General features: G+C 37.0%; 1 non-coding gene across 1 annotated transcript; it reads left to right on the top strand.

The window, feature by feature from the left end:
• The first annotated feature begins 702 nt into the window (after window positions 1-702).
• Window positions 703-810, top strand: LOC112787368 (small nucleolar RNA R71). Its single transcript, XR_003194786.1, has one exon. It is a non-coding gene; the product is annotated as a small nucleolar RNA R71 (small nucleolar RNA).
• The last annotated feature ends 5854 nt before the right edge of the window (window positions 811-6664 follow it).

Consider the following 6664-nt stretch of genomic DNA (forward strand, 5'->3'; position numbering starts at 1 on the left):
GAGAGTACTAGGAGGGATTTCAGTGATCCTTTTACTCAGCTGGCCCACTTGTGCTTCCAGATTTCTAATGGAAGACCTTGTTTCATTCATGAAACTTACAGTGGCCTTAGATAGATCAGAGACTAGATTTGCTAAATTAGAAGTATTTTGTTCAGAGTTCTCTGTCTGTTGCTGAGTTGATGATGGAAAAGGTTTGCTATTGCTAAACCTGTTTCTTCCACCATTATTAAAGCCTTGTTGGGGCTTTTGATCCTTCCATGAGAAATTTGGATGATTTCTCCATGTTGAGTTATAGGTGTTTCCATAAGGTTCACCTAAGTAATTTACCTCTGCTATTGCAGGGTTCTCAGGATCATAAGCTTCTTCTTCAGAAGATGCCTCTTGAGTACTGTTGGATGCAGCTTGCATTCCATGCAGACTCTGAGAAATCATATTGACTTGCTGAGTCAATATTTTATTCTGAGCCAATATGGCATTCAGAGTATCAACTTCAAGAACTCCCTTCTTCATAGGCGTCCCATTGCTTACAGGATTCCTTTCAGAAGTGTACATGAACTGGTTATTAGCAACCATGTCAATGAGTTCTTGAGCTTCTGCAGGCGTTTTCTTTAGGTGAATGGATCCACCTGCAGAGGTGTCCAGTGACATCTTTGATAGCTCAGATAAACCATCATAGAATATATCCAGGATGGTCCATTCTGAAAGCATGTCAGAAGGACACTTTTTGGTCAACTGTTTGTATCTTTCCCAAGCTTCATAGAGGGATTCACCTTCTTTCTGTCTGAAGGTTTGAACATCAGCTCTAAGCTTGCTCAGCTTTTGAGGAGGAAAGTACTTGGCTAAGAAAGCCGTGACCAGCTTATCCCAAGAGTTCAGGCTGTCTTTGGGTTGAGAATCCAACCATAATCTAGCTCTGTCTCTTACAGCAAAAGGGAAAAGCATGAGCCTGTAGACTTCAGGATCTACTCCATTAGTCTTAACAGTATCACATATCTGCAAGAATTCAGTCAAGAACTGAAAAGGATCTTCAGATGGAAGTCCATGAAACTTGCAGTTCTACTGCATCAGAGAAACTAATTGAGGTTTCAGCTCAAAGTTGTTTGCTCCAATGGCAGGAATGGAGATGCTTCTTCCATGTAAATTGGAATTAGGTGCAGTGAAGTCACCAAGCATCTTCCTTACATTATTATTATTTTCGGCTGCCATCTCCTCTTCCTGTTCGAAAATTTCTGAAAGGTTATCTCTGGATTGTTGTATTTTAGCTTCTCTTAATTTTCTCTTTAGAGTCCTTTCAGGTTCTGGATCTGCTTCCACAAGAATGTTCTTATCCTTGCTCCTGCTCATATGACAAAGAAGAAGGCACAGAAAAATAATAATAATAATAGAGATCCTTTATACCACAGTATAGGGATCCCTTTGTGAGTGGAAGAAAAGAGGGGGAGACAAAGAATGTGATGTAAAGGAAGAAACACAACTGTACGGATGGAAGAGATGTGAGATGAGATGTTAGGATATGAATGAATAAATAGAATAGGATGGGGGAGGGATAATTTTCAAAAATTATTTTGAAAAAGAGTTAGTGATTTTTGAAAAATGGTTTTTGAAAAATGTTAGAAATTTTCGAAAAATTTTTAAAATTTAAAAATAAAAATAATTAGTTAATAAAAAAAAAATTTTTGAAAAAGAGGGAAGATATTTTCGAAAATTAGAGAGAGAGAGTTAGTTAGGTAGTTTTGAAAAAGTTAAGAAACAAACAAAAAGTTAGTTAGTTAGTTGAAACAAATTTTGAAAAGATAAGAAGTTAGGAAGTTAGAAAAGATATTTTGAAAAGATATTTTTGAAAAAGATAAGATAAGAAGATATTTTAGAAACTAATTTTGAAAAAGATTTGATTTTTAAAATCTCAATTAATGACTTGATTCATAAGAAATCACAAGATATGATTCTAGAACTTAAAGTTTGAATCTTTCTTAACAAGCAAGTAACAAACTTCAAATTTTTTAATCAAAACATTAATTGATTATGTTAATTTCGAAAATTTGGTATAAAAATAAGAAAAAGATTTTTGAAAAATATTTTTAGAATTTTCGAAAATAACTAAGGAATTTGAAAAAGATTTGATTTTTGAAAAAGATTTTGAAAAAGATAAGATTTTCAAATTGAAAATTTGATTTGACTCATAAGAAACAACTTGATTTTAAAAATTTTTGAAAAAGTCAATCCAAATTTTCGAATTTGATGAGAGAAAAAGGGAAAGATATTTTTTTGATTTTTGAAATTTTTATGAAAAACATGAAAATTATGCAATGCATGAAATTTTTAGATCAAAACAATGAATGCATGCAAGAATGCTATGAATGTCAAGATGAACACCAAGAACACTTTGAATGTCATGATGAACATCAAGAATATATTTTTGAAAAATTTTTAATGCAAAGAAAACATGCAAGACACCAAACTTAGAATTCTTTAATGCTTAGACACTAAGAATTCAAGAATGCATATGATAAACATGAAAAGACACAAAACAAAAAGTCATCAAGATCAAACAAGAAGACTTACCAAGAACAACTTGAAGATCATGAAGAACACTATGAATGCATGATATTTTCGAAAAATGCTAGATGCATATGCAAGTGACACCAAACTTATGATATGACTCAAGACTCAAACAAGAAATAGAAAAATATTTTTGATTTTTATGATTTTCTAATTTTTTTGGATTTTTTTTTTCGAAAATTAATATGAAAAAGAAAAAATAAGGGTTCCAAAATTTTTAACATGAATTCCAGGAATCTTGCTTTCTTAGTCTAAAGCTTCAGTCCAGGAATTAGACATGGCTCACTAGCCAGCCAAGCTTTCAATGAAAGCTCCAGTCCAAAACACTAGACATGGCCAATGGCCAGCCAAGCTTCAGCATTTAACACCAGAGTATATTGATCTTGATAACAAATTGCTGCTCATCATTTATCAAGTATGTAACTTACCTCTGATGGTTTGGAAGCCTCAGTCCAAAAGAATTTAGACATGGCTTTACAGCCAGCCAGGCTTCACATGCTTCATGAAACACTAGAATTCATTCTTAAAAATCTTGAATAAAATTTTTGAAAACATTTTTATTTTTTTTCGAAAACAGATGAGAGATTTTTGAAAATATTTTTGAAATAATTTTTTTTTTTGAAAACAAAACAAAAAGAAAATTACCTAATCTGAGCAACAAGATGAACCGTCAGTTGTCCAAACTCGAACAATCCCCGGAAACGGCGCCAAAAACATGGTGCACGAAATTGTGATGTCCAGGCTCGAACAATCCCTGGTAATGGCTCCAAAGCTTGGTGCTCTGATCTTAATTCATAATTGTCACAACTTCGATACAACTAACCAGCAAGTGCACTGGGTCGTCCAAGTAATACCTTACGTGAGTACGGGTCGAATCCCACGGAGATTGTTGGTATGAAGCAAGCGATGGTCACCTTGTAAATCTCAGTCAGGCAGATATAAAGTGATAATGGTGTTTTCGAATATTATATAATAGAATAGGGATAGAGGTACTTATGTAAATCATAGGTAGGAATTTCAGATAAGCGAATGGAGATGCTTTTCGTTCCTCTGAACCACTGCTTTCCTGCTATCTTCATCCAATCAGTCTTACTCCTTTCCATGGCTGGCTTTATGCAAGGGCATCACCGTTGTCAGTGGCTACATCCCCTCCTCTCAGTGAATAATATGCTCACGCACCCTGTCACGGCACGGCTATTCATCTGTCGGTTCCCGATCATGCTGGAATAGGATTCACCCTCCTTTTGCGTCTGTCACTAACGCCCAGCACTCGCGAGTTTGAAGCTCGTCACAGTCATTCAATCATTGAATCCTACTCAGAATACCACAGACAAGGTTTAGACCTTCCGGATTCTCTTGAATGCCGCCATCATTCTAGCTTACGCCACGAAGATTCTGGTTAGGAGATCTAAGAGATACTCATTCTAGCTTAATTCATGTAGAACAGAAGTGTTTGTTAGGCACGCGTTCATAAGGGAGAAGGATGATGAGCGTCACACATAATCATCACCTTCATCACGTTCTTGGGTGCGAATAGATATCTTAGAAGCGAAATAAGAAGAATTGAATAGAAAACAGTAGTACTTTGCATTAATCTTTGAGGAACAGCAGAGCTCCACACCTTAATCTATGGAGTGTAGAAACTCTACCGTATGAAAATACATAAGTGAATGTCCAAGCATGGCCGAGATGGCCAGCCCCCTAAACGAGATCAATGGTCTCCTAAGATGAACAATGGATTAAAACTGAGACCAAAGATGGTCAAAAAGACTAGTAAAAGGTCCTATTTATAATAAACTAGTCACTAGGGTTTACATGAGTAAGTAATTGATGCATAAATCCACTTCCTGGGCCCACTTGGTGTATGTTTGGGCTAAGCCTGAGTGTTGCACGTGCAGAGGCCATTTGTGGAGTTGAACGCCAGCTTTTGTGCCAGTTTGGGCGTTCAACTCTGGTTTTGGCTCCTTTTCTGGCGCTGGACGCCAGATTTGGGCAGAAGGCTGGCGTTGAACGCCAGTTTACGTCGTCAATTCTTGGCCAAAGTATGGACTATTATATATTTCTGGAAAGCCCTGGATGTCTACTTTCCAACGCAATTGGAAGCGCGCCATTTCGAGTTCTGTAGCTCCAGAAAATCCACTTTGAGTGCAGAGAGGTCAGAATCCAACAACATCAGCAGTCCTTCTTCAACCTCTGAATCTGATTTTTGCTCAAGTCCCTCAATTTCAGCCAGAAAATACCTGAAATCACAGAAAAACACACAAACTCATAGTAAAGTCCAGAAATGTGAATTTAACATAAAAACTTATGAAAACATCCCTAAAAGTAACTAGATCCTACTAAAAACATACTAAAAACAATGCCAAAAAGCGTATAAATTATCCGCTCATCAAAGATCAAGATAAACACCAAGAACAAATTTTTGAAAAATTTTTAAGTAAATAAAAGCACAAAGGAAACCAAACTTTAAATTTTTAGAAAATCAAACACAACTTTTCGAAAATTTAAAGAAAAACACAAAGAAGACACCAAACTTAGAATTTTTAAAGATCAAGAAAGAACTAAGGACATGCAATTTCGAAAATTAAAAGAAAATAAAATCATGCAATTAACACCAAACTTAAAATATAAAACTAAACTCAAATAAAAGACTCTAAACCAATAAAAACAAAATATTCCTAATCTAAGCAACAAGAATAACCGTCAGTTGTCCAAACTCGAACAATCCCCGGCAACGGCACCAAAAACTTGGTGCACGAAATTACAATCACACTTTTGCAACTCCGCACAACTAACCAGCAAGTGCACTAGGTCGTCCAAGTAATACCTTACGTGAGTAAGAGTCGATCCCACGGAGATTGTCGGCTTGAAGCAAGCTATGGTTATCTTGTAACTCTTAGTCAGGATATCAATAATTCCCAGATTTAATTGTAAAGAGTAAAAGAACATGAAATAAATACTTGTTATGCAGTAATGAAGAATAGATTGAGGCTTTGGAGATGCTTTGTCTTCTGAATCTCTGCTTTCCTACTATCTTCTTCTTCATGCACGCAAAGCTCCTTCCATGGCAAGCTTTATGTTGGGCATCATCGTTGTCAATGGCTACTTCCCGTCCTCTCAGTGAAAATGTTCCAAATGCGCTCTCACCGCACGGCTAATCATCTATCGGTTCTCGATCATGTCGGAATAGGATCCATTGATCCTTTTGCGTCTGTCACTACGCCCAACAATCGTGAGTTTGAAGCTCGTCACAGTCATCCCTTCCCAGATCCTACTCAGAATACCACAGACAAGGTTTAGAGGTTCCGGATCTCAAGAATGGCCGCCAATAATTCTAGCTTATACCACGAAGACTCTGATCTGAATCATGAGGCTAAGAGATATGCACTCAATCTAAGATAGAACGGAGGTGGTTGTCAGGCACGCGTTCATAGGTGAGAATGATGATGAATGTCACGGATCATCACATTCATCAAGTTGAAGTGCGAATGAATATCTTAGAATAGAAGCAAGCGTGATAGAATAGAAAACAGTAGTAATTGCATTAATTCATGAAGAACAGCAGAGCTCCTCACCCCCAACAATGTGGTTTAGAGACTCATGCCGTAGAAGATACAATATGAAACGTGTAGAATGGCATGAGGTACAAGATGAATCACTAAAAGTAGTTTTTATAGTAAACTGGTGACCTAGGGTTACAGAAAATGAGTAAGCTAGGGTGTTTAGTGTAAAAATCCACTTCCGGGGTCCACTTGGTGTGTGCTTGGGCTGAGCATTGAAGCTTTCATGTGTAGAGACTTTTCTTGGAGTTAAACGCCAGCTTTTGTGCCAGTTTGGGCGTTTAACTCCAGTTTTTATGCCAGTTCCGGCGTTAAACGCCAGAATTCTTGAGCTGACTTGGAACGCCTGTTTGGGCTATCAAATCTCGGGTAAAGTATGGACTATTATATGTTCTTGGAAAGCCCAGGATGTCTACTTTCCAACGCAATTGAGAGCGCCCCACTTGGGCTTCTGTAACTCCAGAAAATCCACTTTAAGTGCAGGGAGGTCAGAATCCAACAGCATCTGCAGTCCTTTTTCGGCCTCTGAATTAGATTTTTGCTTA

The sequence above is a fragment of the Arachis hypogaea genome, chromosome 20, assembly GCF_003086295.3.
Source record: "Arachis hypogaea cultivar Tifrunner chromosome 20, arahy.Tifrunner.gnm2.J5K5, whole genome shotgun sequence".
NCBI lineage: Eukaryota > Viridiplantae > Streptophyta > Magnoliopsida > Fabales > Fabaceae > Arachis > Arachis hypogaea.